Source organism: Sinohyriopsis cumingii, chromosome 2 (genome assembly GCF_028554795.1).
Source record: "Sinohyriopsis cumingii isolate HCF-2022 chromosome 2, ASM2855479v2, whole genome shotgun sequence".
NCBI lineage: Eukaryota > Metazoa > Mollusca > Bivalvia > Unionida > Unionidae > Sinohyriopsis > Sinohyriopsis cumingii.
This window is the reverse complement of record NC_142962.1, coordinates 147,966,441-147,979,417: the sequence shown is the minus strand read 5'-3', so window position 1 is coordinate 147,979,417 and position 12,977 is coordinate 147,966,441.

Genomic DNA, 12,977 nt, shown 5'->3' with positions numbered 1-12,977 from the left:
ACACACACTCAAAAATGTCACAAGTGATTAGGTCCCAAGTTAAGATGAACGCCATCAGACACAACATTAGGAAAGCAAACAATTCGCTCAGTTTGACCAACAAACTAAACAACTCCATGAACAACTCCCCTGGTAGCCCAAATGCCGCATACCACTCTGATGAAAATGCTTCAAGCAATCACAATGGTAACAATGCCCTACCGAACGCCAACTCTGACAGCCTCCTCACTCTCCATACCGTAATGGGGCTTTTTTTTTCATCCAGCCCCATTTAGTGGGTTTCTGTTCAACGCCCTTTGGACGTGGTTTCACACATATCACGCGATGACCTTTCATTTTCATTTTCAAGCCATAGGACATTTTTTGAACCAGAAAGGATTAACAAAACTCTTCAAATGCCCTTCCCCCATACAAAGCACTCTAGGAAGAAACCTGACTACTCAAGCAGGTACCACATCCCAAACATCCATGTCAAGTTTAAGTGGCCTGGAAACACTCAACCTATCCCCGAATAGGAAAAATCGCATCCAAAATTGCTATCAAATACAATACAATGGTAACCATGGAGGTGAATGACTCAGAAATTTTCACTCAACCTACCACAGACGTTGGGATCTCAGTCACTATGGGAGAGGATAAAACACTCCCGGACTTCCCTGAAAAACCAAACCGTACCATCCCCTCTTCCCATTTAGCTGAAATACACACCCCTTATCCAATGTCTAACCCAAACTCACCGTCATATCCAATTAAATCTCCAATTGTATACCCACCCCAATGATCATCCCCTATACCGCCTTCACCTTCAATCCCTCCACTTCCAATTTTCAAAATCAACAAGTAAATAACGCGACAGACGGTCAAAGTCTATCCGTTATTAGCACTGACCGTGGCTTAAATATCAAGAAAAATCAAGTATCTCCCATACCACCAAAGCCATAAAATCCCAATAGAATGAAGAGCAAGGACAAGAATAAAACTAAACTCAAGGCAAATTCCATACCAAAGGCATTCCATTCCAGTCAAACTGCAGGACCCTCAAAGGAAACAGATACAGAAGAACTATTAGGACTGCAAGGAACAGAAGAAGAACAAATCACTTTCTTCATACATGCCAGATCACCCACAATAAAGAATAAAAATCACCCGTTCAGAAAGCATATCAAGGAAAACGGAAAACTCCAATCAACGGAATACCAAAAGGCAAATATCAAAAGGCAAAAAGACGAAAACAGAAGAAACCAGGACGACCAACCAAAAGATGCAAGCGCCCACCCACGAACGTTAAAACCAAAACCTCAAAAAGCTAATCCTACGAAAGAGGGAAGGAACCAAAACATGGAAAAGAACAACTCAACTAACCAAAAGCAATCCCAGATCAAACAAACACACCACAGCAAAGAATACACCCTTTCATCACCATAATCAGACCAAAAACCAATTATGTTATAAATAAATGCAATAAATGCACATTTAAATGCCAAAAATGTACAAATTGTAGTGAACCCCATCACGCCCTTTCGGACATCTGCCCATACACCAAGAACGAAAAAGAAATCATACGTGTCATGATCGAACAGAATTAACATACCCAAAGGCCAAAGCCCAAACAAAAACAATCAGCAGGAAGGGGAAACAGCACCCGTTCGTCCAAGTAACCCGAACCCAAATCACACTCCTTCAAATCAGCTGATAAAGGGATCAACCCTCACGCCCTCTAATGCGAATGTTAAAAAGGTGGAACAAGCCCCTACGATAAAATCAATTCAAAAACTCATAACATAACAAACTCACAACAGGATGTATGCAATCAATTAAGATACGAACATGCACACAAAATAAATAATAAAACAACAAGCAATGCAAGTGACAAAGGTACAAGCAATGCAAGTAACCCAATGTTATCAACCTTGGAAGCCTTTCCAATAGCAACCATTATTTCTTACCTAAAAGACTTGTTGGCAGGTATCACAACTCTCATCCAAAATGACCACATACCATGTATCCCCTTTTTTAAACTGCTACTAGACTTGATGGAGAAACACCTTGTTTCCATCCAGTAGATACGAGGAATATAATCTATTAATAAAAATGTAATATATATATATATATATATATATATATATATATATATATATATATATATATATATATATATATATATATATATATATATATATATATATATATATATATGGTCAAAACTAGGAAAAACAAACTTATAATTTGGCAATGGAATAGCCAAGGGCATAAAATAAATCAGAATTAATGATCAAATTTAATAAGACCAACCAAAAACCAGATAGCATTTGAAACTTTAATTCATCAAAACTCGAAATACTTACCAAGTAAGAACATATTGAGCAGTATCTTGACAGTGTATCAGTAGTAACAAAAACAATTAAATTGCCAGTGTATCAATAGTAGATAATGCCATGGCAGTGTATCAGTAGTAGATAATGCCATGGCAGTGTATCAGTAGTACCTTATTCTACCAGTAAAATCATTATGAGAGATAACGAATACAAAGGGTATAGACCAGATATAGACCAGTACCTTGCCAGTGTATCAATAGTAGATCAGTACCATGGCAGTGTATCAATAGTAGATAATGCCATGGCAGTGTATCAGTAGTACCTTATTCTACCAGTAAATTCATTATGAGAGATAACGAATACAAAGGGGGAGGTCTCGCTATCTTTGTCAGCGACCTACTCCCACATACTTTGGTCAACACTCAGATTATGAAGCTGACCAGAAATCCATAAAATCCACACTGATCAACTCACAATTGAGATCTTCAATATGTATGACCCTGGTAAACCATATACTGTTTCCCCACTGTCCTATACTCAATTAACAAGCTCCGCAAATTAGTATATAATTTGTGGCGATTTCAATGCACATACCAAGCGATTTGGAGGAAATCACTTGAACAAGACAGGCTCAATGATTGAAGAATGGGTATACAACAATAATCTAGTCATACTAAATGACTGGACCAAAACTAGGATTAGCCCAGAGGACGATTCATTATCAGCACTAGACCTGACAATCCGCACTCCCAATTTAGCAACCATGACTAATTGGGAAGTGGATAGAGAAATCACACTACCTAGCGACCATTTCCCAATAAATATTACCATAAATTTCACAAACCCAATAACCACCTCATCAAAGCTACCCATATGGATATTGGATAAAGTCGATTGGCACACTTTCAATTCCTTACTTTCTGGCATAACTATAGCAAACCTACAAGACGAGGATATCATATCGACATATATAATAACAACATTCTAGAAACGATAAATGAAGCAGCCGCAAAAAGCATCCCCAAAAAGAAATAGGTATCAACACAACTGCAAAACCATCCATCCTATTGTGGAATGACGACTGCAAAAATATAATTAAGGAGAAGAAGAAAGCCCTTAACAAATTCCGTCACACAGGGAAATCATCAGACTATCTGGAGTATAAAAACAAGGAAAAACAGACAAAAGCTCTCATCCGAAAAGCAAAGGAAACATCATGGCAAACATATTGATCCACCTTTGAGATTAAGCAATGCAATTCCAAACAGGTTTGGGAACAAATAAAAGCCACGGGAGGCAACAATAGTAACAGCATTCCAAGTATCATGGGTACAGCAACTAACAAAGATAAAGCTGATCAAGTGGCAATTTTCTTTTCCGGAATGAGCAGCAATAACAATCATTCAGCACAATTTCAGGCACATCGAGTAAAAGTAGAGAGTAAGTATCCTCATCTTTGCACTGACCTGGACCCAAAAACTTCCCCCCAACGCTGTTTTTACCATTGAAGAATTGAAAATAGCTAAAAGAAACAAGATCCACCTCTTCAGGAAAAGATAACCTAGGATAAGAAATCTATAATAAATAAAAAATATCCCACCCAATATCGAAGAAATCCTGCTAGACATGATAAATAAATTTTGGAAGACAGGACAAAAAAATACGCAAACAAGCTATATTTATCCCTTTACCAACAGCTGGTAAAGACCCAACCGAATTATCATCCTACAGACCAACCTCATTCACTGATATTAAATGTAAGGTGATGGAGACAATGATCAACAACAGGCTTAAACATCATCTCAAAAGTAATAACCAAATCTCAAATAACCAAAGTGGCTTCCGTAACAAAAGATCCACCCTGGACCAACTGTTAAGGCTCGAGTCACGCATCAAATTAGCATAAGCGAAAATGCTAGCAATTTTTCTTGACCTTGAGAAAGCCTTTGATCTGGTTTGGACCGATAATCTTATCTCTAAGCTGAACCACTATAGGATCAATGGACACATGCACAAATGGATTCAAAACTTCCTAAAAGGAAGACAAATCAGAACCAGGATAGAAGACCAATATTCAGATCACGAATTAGAAAAAGGTAAACCTCAAGGAAGTGTGTTAAGCCCAACCCTGTTTGATAGTATGATCAACGACCTAGAACGCGTTGTCGACCTAAAAAAAAATTGATCTATCGCAGTTTACCGACGACAATGCCATATGGAAAGCAGGCAACCCATATAGCCAACAATTAATCGCTGATCTGCAAACTAATTTAATAAATATTGGCAAATGGGCTGACAAATGGGTGCTCAAACTATCAAAAGGTAAAACAATTGGAATCTTATTCTATCCTAATACCAGATGCAAGATAGAACCACCCACCCTGTATATACAAGGCGAACCCATCATATTCGAGAAAGTAGCCAAATTCTTGGGTATGTATTTCGATCAACATCTCACATGCAAACGCTACATTACGGAATTAGTGCGCAAATGTAATGGTGGTCTAAATCTCCTCAAAAACATCAAGGGTTTAAAGTGAGGAGCCAGCCAAGACACACTCGTAACGATGTATAGAGCACTTATGAGGTCAAAACATGGACTATGGATGCCAGACCTACGCCTCAGCCAAACCCTTCCTCCTTAAACGGTTTGATATAGTCCAAGCCAAAGCGTTACGTATCTGTACAGGTTCCCTCAACAACACTTCCAAAGAAGAACTACAGATTCTCAAAGACGAAACATCACTAACACCGAGAAGAGAAGAACTGACCCTAAGATACGCACCCAGAATCTCAGTACATGACCCCAGTCATCCATCAAGAGACATCATCAGCAGATGCAACATCCCATTTAGCCGGGGACTTGTTCCCTTCCCACCATCAGGAAATATGATCCACTCATTAAGGAAAGATCTCAGAATTGATAGCCTATAAGCAGAGCCCATCCAACACCCGGATCCCATACCATGGGCATGAAAAAAGCCAAGTATAAGCTTTCTAGCAACAACCTTTGGCTCTAAACAAGACCAGCCGCTGAAAATAAGATCCAAAATCCGAACAATAATTGACAACTCCTATAAGGAATTTGTCAAGATCTACACAGATGGATCAAAATAAAAATAAAACAGACAGAACTGGTGCACCCCTTACTATCCCGGAATTAGACATGGAATTAGGAAGTAGACTCCTGGATAATTGTTCTACATACACAGCAGAATTCTGGGCCATATTTGAAGCGCTAAAATTGATAAACAACCAAAAACGTCATAAAGCGCTAATAATCAGCGACTCAGTGTTTTAAAAAATCCTTAGAAACCGGGCATTCAAAAGGGCGAAAACCCCTCATAAAGGAAATAAAACTACTACTTAGAAACATTATGAAACAAGATCAAATTATGAAATTCATGCGAGTGCATGCAAAGCCGACTTGGCGCCAGAACCAAATTGAACGACTCAAACACTGCCCATTTTGAGTATTGCATCCCAGAGTTATACAGCATGATATCCAAGCAAATCACATCAAAATAGTAAACTGAGTGGGTCCCAAAGATCGTACACTGTACTCGATAAAAAAACAGTGAGTCACAAAATCAAAGCCCCAATAACAACCAACAAGCACAACCAACGAGTCATAAATAGGATCAAAACTGGCAAAACTCTGCTAACATACAAATCAATAAAGAAAGAGGAGCAAATTGTCCGTATTGCTCTACCACTGAGAATCTTCGACATGTATTCAATATCTGTCCTAGATACAAAATACTGAGGGAAAAACTTATCAGTTCTCTTAAGAAAATCGGCTCTCCATAAAACTATCCTGAGCTATTATACCAGAATAATACCAACCCCAAGCTAACCAATGAGGCCATACTAATCTTCCTCAAAGAAAAAGACACTAAGTAAAATCTAATCTATACCAGCAAGACATATCAAACTTTTTAGAACTCGGCCAAAACGAATCATATCATTGATGCCTCTCCCTGATGTAAGGCGCCTTCCCCCCATTCAGTCCGACAATCCCTGCCTTCACCGGTTATCTTGCTCACAAGTGAGTGCGTGTGGGTAATCTCACACTCACCACATGTTCCGTGAAACAACAATGTCTCCACACAAAAAACGGACAATTCAACCAGCGCACAGCGTGTGCATTAAAGCGTTGAGAGGACGTGACACTATTTCGTCCCCCTCGAAAACATTAATAGACCCCTGTGGGGGCATTAAACGGTCGTGTATGCCCCACTGGGCGAATGCGACCTAAATCCAGTGAACGAACGAAATATTCGCGCCATTCAACATTTAACAATCTAAGAAGATGGCAAGTAATCACATCGACAAAATGAAGACCTTGCAAGAAGCTGTAGAAGATTTGGGTATTGTGAAGGAGATGCTCATCAAACTAAATGATGATGACGTTTCTTATAGCCCACATGGAGTGAAAATGGAAATCAACAATTTGAGAAAGACAAAGGAAAGACTAATAGAGCTGATGAAAAAAGAAAAGAAGGAGAGGGAGGATGAAGTGGACAAAAAGAGGATGAGAGCCTAGAACGAAAAAAAATGAAAAAGAAGAGGGGAATGAGAAGAGGAAAAAAGAGGAGGAGAAGGAGAAAAAGGAGAAGATAAAGAAGTAAAATGTAGGACAGAAAATAAGAAGTTGTGGAGGAAAAGAAGAAATTAGAAGAAAAAGAAGAAGAAAACCAAAGGCCCTTTTCAGGGCACTCCATTGCCTCGAAAAGATTTGCTTTCTTGCCTAAAACAACTTTTTAGCGGTATACATGTATTTAACTAATGTAGCACGTATTCATATCAGCCACTTGCTACATTGTTGCCAGCAGTCAGTACCTTTACCTCACCACCTCTTCCATACCTATTGTCCTATACAGTCCCAATACTTGTTGTCTCTCTATAGTCCCACCCATGTTAAAATTTCGCATGTTAAATTTTCCTTGCCCCATATATGTTCCCAGGGTGATCTGGACAGTCTTGTCCCTATACGTTCCCAGGGTGTTTTTCCTTATATGTCCTAATGTGTCCCACGGAATCCCCTATTACTACTCGCGTTTGATAAATCCATCAAAATAGCTGAGGCATATTTGTTTTGTTCCAGAGCTAAGCACCAGTCTTCTTGCAGTCGCATTAGTGTATTTTAAGAGCTGAATCTCTTTCTGAAATGAGAGAGGTGTAGGTGTATGATATTGTGAAAGTACTTGTAGATCTGGTCGCAGATAGTTTTGATATAGTTGGAAGAATGTTGACAGGACGGTAGTTTTGCTATTCAAGGGGATCTTTTTGCTTATATATCAGGGCACCTGTGATTCCTGTGTCGGTTAACAGCCTCCAATATAGCATCGCTGGCGGATTTTGTCATTGAATATGTTTATTACAACTGCTAAATTATTTTCTTCAAACTAGCTCAATATTTTCCGAAAGTTCTTGTCAAGTCAATAGTGAGAAAACCATACGTGTTCTAGGTGACCTTAGAAAACAATCCGAAACCCATCACACGAGTAGCCAAGCCATGCGCATCAGTCTCGCGAAATATCATCACCACATTACAGTTGTCTCGGATTACTTTAGGCACGTTTGCGTATCGTCATTTGGACTTATCTTGGTGTTCAAGCATCACGTTGTCATACACGACACGATTATCCTCACTTAAATAAAGGTCGTCAGTGGTTGCAGCTTCTTAGATTGTGGAAAAGAAATCAACGGTGGAAGATTTACTTCTTCGTGATGACTGAATGGCTACCGTATACTCTCTGATTACGTCTTAACACGGTTGATCTTCAGATGACAACACAATTATGTATAACCAATCCCACGTTAACCATCTCAAAATCGTATTCCATAAATATTGGGTTTTCCCTGAACCGGCAGAGTCAACAATCAGCGCGCGAACTGAGTTTGGAAACATGTCACTGTGCTTGGGTAGTTTGGACTTAACCTGAGCAGATATATCGACGACAGTAAAATCATCGCTGCATTTTCTCTTTCGTGATGCCCTGTTGAATGTTAATTGTTGTGTAATACAATTATGTCTTCATACTATTTGCGATGCCGTATAAATGATCATGCTGAAAATCCAATGCGGGTTCAAACACATAACAGTAGATTTGTGATCTGTGGAACTTGTGGAGCAAAGTAGCTAAATTTCATCTTAAAACGATATCGCTGCTGTCTTGATTCTTGTGAAAGGCACAACTCTGGATACAATTACAGTGTGCCTGGAACATGATTGCATATACTACTTGATTCTAACAACCAACCTTAGCATGAGGAAGCACTATAAACCGCATCAACGCTGAATGCTACCGACATGACTTTGCTTATAAAGCATAACTTTATATCCCTGCATGCCTCTGTGCCGATATAGATCTCATTCATGATTAAATGCAATCATCCCTACAGTCGGAGAAAGAATTGATGGATCATCCAAAGAGACACGAAGGCTAAGACTGCACTTGATGGCTATAAGGTGGAAAAAGTCCACTTATTTGAGATATAATATATTGATATAATAAGCAAACAGATATGCATTGTTGTAAATTTACCTAACCGCGCCAAGAAAGTTTCACGTAGATGGTATTAAGTGAGAACACCTAATGAAATTTAGCAGGCTCATCTTTTGATTCTTCCATATCATCATGTACACGGACACATGCAGGTACGCGTTATCCATTATAGATGTTGGCAGTAGATAAAAGGAAGGCTAGTCGTTGGTGTCTAAAGATACAGCAAGTATCTCAACTGCATTTAAACGTGTATATGCGTGTTCGGTACTTATGGCCCCGGCTATTGCAAGTAGATCCAGGTAAAGAATTTTTCAGAGCAGTTATTAACAAAACATATGGTGCTCGTTCATGTTGGACATGTTAATATAAATCACAACCAACTTATGGTGGAACGATTTAACCGTCACATTTACATAACGGTTATTCAAACATCAATATACGCAGGAAATGTTAACCCGGATCGCAAAGCGATTACACGAAATGGGTAATACAACTTGCATCAGTCACTACAAGCACTAAATAATGAAACCACTCGCGCAGTTGTGTTAAAACCCGCTATTCAACAAAAGGTTATTACCGTTAACGAAAAATGATTTTAAAACCACCACCGTTAGACACGCTCGGTAACAATTTTGTTCGGTATGTGTATGCAACAGGGATGCCGGAAGGCGGGCGACATTGTGCTAATTATCGTGCATGGTCCGTCCATGTATTTACAATTTCAGACCGGACTGATTTCCAGGATAGTCAACACCTTGTCTTTAGCACCCGCTGGCGAATGAGCAGCAATGTCTCCAAGCAGAGTATTTGTGCGAGAAGAATTGCAAGTCATTCCGGCAGATACAGAACTACCATGAAGATCTATTATAATGTACGGGCTTGCGATTAAGTGCCATATGTGCACCAAGAACAATACCTGATATACCTCCGGAGGTACCAGAACGTTGTAACGCCAATGAATTACCTTTGAAAGGTTTTCTAGAGTTTTTGCTTGACGAGTATGCCTATAGAATAACTGCAAAATAATTTTCGAAATCACTATAACGTTTTTGTAACTGACAATCAGGTTACTGGGCTCGCTACGATCGTATTCGACTGCCTCAGCGGCGATATAGGCTGTGATACGTTGACGGTATTGATCATTCTTAACTATACGTGCAATTTCTGCTCATTTGATCCATGTAGGAATGTTGGTATTTAGTTGTGGTGCAGTTTTACAAACTTGTCGCGACAGCTCCGGTGGCATAGTGATTAGAGCGTCGGCCTTGGAAGCGGGAGGTCGTGGATTCGAACCACGGCCGAGTCATACCAAAGACTTACAAAAATGGTACTAACAGCTGCCTCGTTAGGCGCACAGTATTAAGAGGTTAGTTTTAGGACTGGTCGGCCTGGTATCAGGATAATGTGACTGGGTGGGACATCATGCTACATGTCTGGGGCATGATGCCCCAGTGCTAGACATCACTATAAACTGCCACTCTGTAGAAATCTTAGCGATATGACTGAAAAATTGTTAAAGCTACGTTAAAAATCCTAATCCCTGTTGATAGCATGCTTGTATCATCATAAGTGGTGATATCTTCAAAAGAATAGCTCGTAGACGAAAACACAAGTCACGTGTTTAATCAACACACACGAAGGTAACTCCTTCAAGACCACTACAGAATAGAGAGTAACAGTTGTCTTTCTTAGATCATATCAACATCCCTTTTTCTCTAACGAAACTAATTGAGACCTAAACAAAACATCAATTTATGAACAAGTTAACAGGTTATAAAATTTACAGTTACAAAAAGTACTGGCTTTGGATTTTTTGACTTAGATAAAAATTATTGACTAGACTTTAACTGAAAATGATTTAAAGAAGACAGGATTTTATACTATGCAGTCATCAAAATGCAATGCAAATAAATTCAACTAATTTAGCTAACAATAACTGTAACACTTGAAAACATTTCTAGATCACTACAGGGGATTATTATGTCCCTCACAACTGCATAAAATTGACTCAAAACCTCACATAGTCTTTGAGATAGGTTGGCGTCTTCACTTCGCGCCTGGGTCTTATAACTGGTGTAGTCGCTGATTCCAGACATGTCGACTCTGGTACGGGGCGCCTCTGATCAGGTTCCTTTACATGCGTGTCAGCCGTTTGCTCCTGTAAAGTTGTTCTTTCCGGTGATTTATCGCGGATTTGTACTGGGATTGATGTCGGTCTTATGTGTTCACTATTTCTCTTATATTGAACACCATCCGTTGAAGTTACAATACAGTTTCGGTCGTTTGATTCTGTAATAACACCTTTTCTCCAGGGTTTATCTGGTTTGTGTCGGAAATATACAGGCTGACTGTTTTCAAGTTTTAGTTTAATTCTAGCACTGCGGTCATAACTTTTCTTGATACAGTCCTTCCTAGCATCTCGCTTCTTGTTTCTGGGCGACTTCTTTTGAACCAAAGGTAGCATTGATCTTGTTTCTCTCCCAAACATCATTTGGGCCGGACTTAGACCAGTGTCCTGTCTTGGAGTATTCCTTAGTTCTAGCAGTGCTTCGTACTGATCAGTCCTAGAGTTCAGGCATTTAACCATCATGCCTTTTATAATCTTCACACCGGCTTCGGCTTTGCCATTTGATTTTGGGTGATGAGGAGAAGTCACGTGATGTTGAGTGCCCCACTGTTTCGTGAACTGACTGAATTCGTCAGACGTAAATTGTGGTCCACCATCGCTGATGATTATTCTAGGTATTCCAAATTGCGCAAACTGCTTCTTGAGTTTGATAATGACTTGACTTGATGATGTTGTGGTGAGTAAATCAACGTCTATAAAATTTGAGTAATAATCAATCGCCAGCAAATAATTTCTACCCTGTATTTCAAACAAGTCTAACCCAATTTTCTCCCATGGGTAGTTGCCGTCATCATGTTGCTGCAGGGGCTCTTTCTGGAGTTTTGGCTTTCTCTCCATGCAGTGTTCACAATTGTCTGCTAATTGTCTTATTTCTTGATTCATTCCCAGCCAGAAAACGGTTCCTCGTGCTCTCCTAACCATACTGTCAAAGCCAAGGTGGGTACTATGTAAACGTTCTTTAATTTGTCCTCTCCAAGCTTTTGGAATTAAAACAGCTTCCCCTTTCAGTATTATACCGTCATAAAAGCTCAGTGTGTCTCTGATAGAGAAATAAGGTCTCACTTCAGGCTTTAGGTCATTTTTGTTTTTGGGCCATCCTTCTATAATACGGTCAATCAACAACTGACAAGTTGTGTCTTTGGCAGTTTCTCTCCTGATTTCTGTAATTCGCGCATCCGGAATTTTATCAAACATTTCGACCTCACATACTTTCAGCCTAGTCAGTTCAGTGTCATCTGACAAACTTTAAGCACGACTTAGTGTGTCCGCAATGATTAATTCAGATCCTTTGACGTACCGAAACGTAACATTGTATCTAAACATCTTCATTAGAATGTCTTGTAGCCGCTTTGGTGCTTGACTGAGTGGTTTCTTCAGGATGGTTTCCAGAGGTTTATGGTCGTTTTCAACAATCACTGGGCGACCATATGTGTACTGATCGAACCTCTCTAGCCCATACAATACTGCAAGCGCTTCTTTTTCTATTTGTGCCCAGTTCCTTTCAGCTGGTTTCAAAGATCTTGATGCAAACTCAAGTGGGTGTCCATCTTGCAGCAGAGCAGCTCCTAGGCCATCTTTACTACTATCAACTTGTAGTACCAAGTCCTTATTTGGATCATAGATTGCTAACACATCTGTTTGCTTTAACAGTTGTTTCACTCTTTCAAAAGCTTCCGTGCATTGTTTTGTCCATTTCCACGGTGTGTTCTTTCTAGTCAGGTTTCTCAATGGTTCAAGAGTCTCAGACAGATTTGGCACAAATTTAGCCATATACTGTACCAATCCACAAAATCGTTTGATTTCAGTAACGTCCGTCGGAGCATTCATTTCAAGAACAGCTTTGATTTTATCGTTATCTGGCTTGATACCTTGTGGCGTGATTCTATGTCCATGGAAAGTGATTTCAGGGCCCATATCCTTCTTTCCTTCATTCAAAACAATGTGCCTGTCTTCACAGCGTTTGTAAAGCTTTGCCAGCTTTTCATCATTGTCTTTCTGAGCTGCTATTTCATTATCACCACA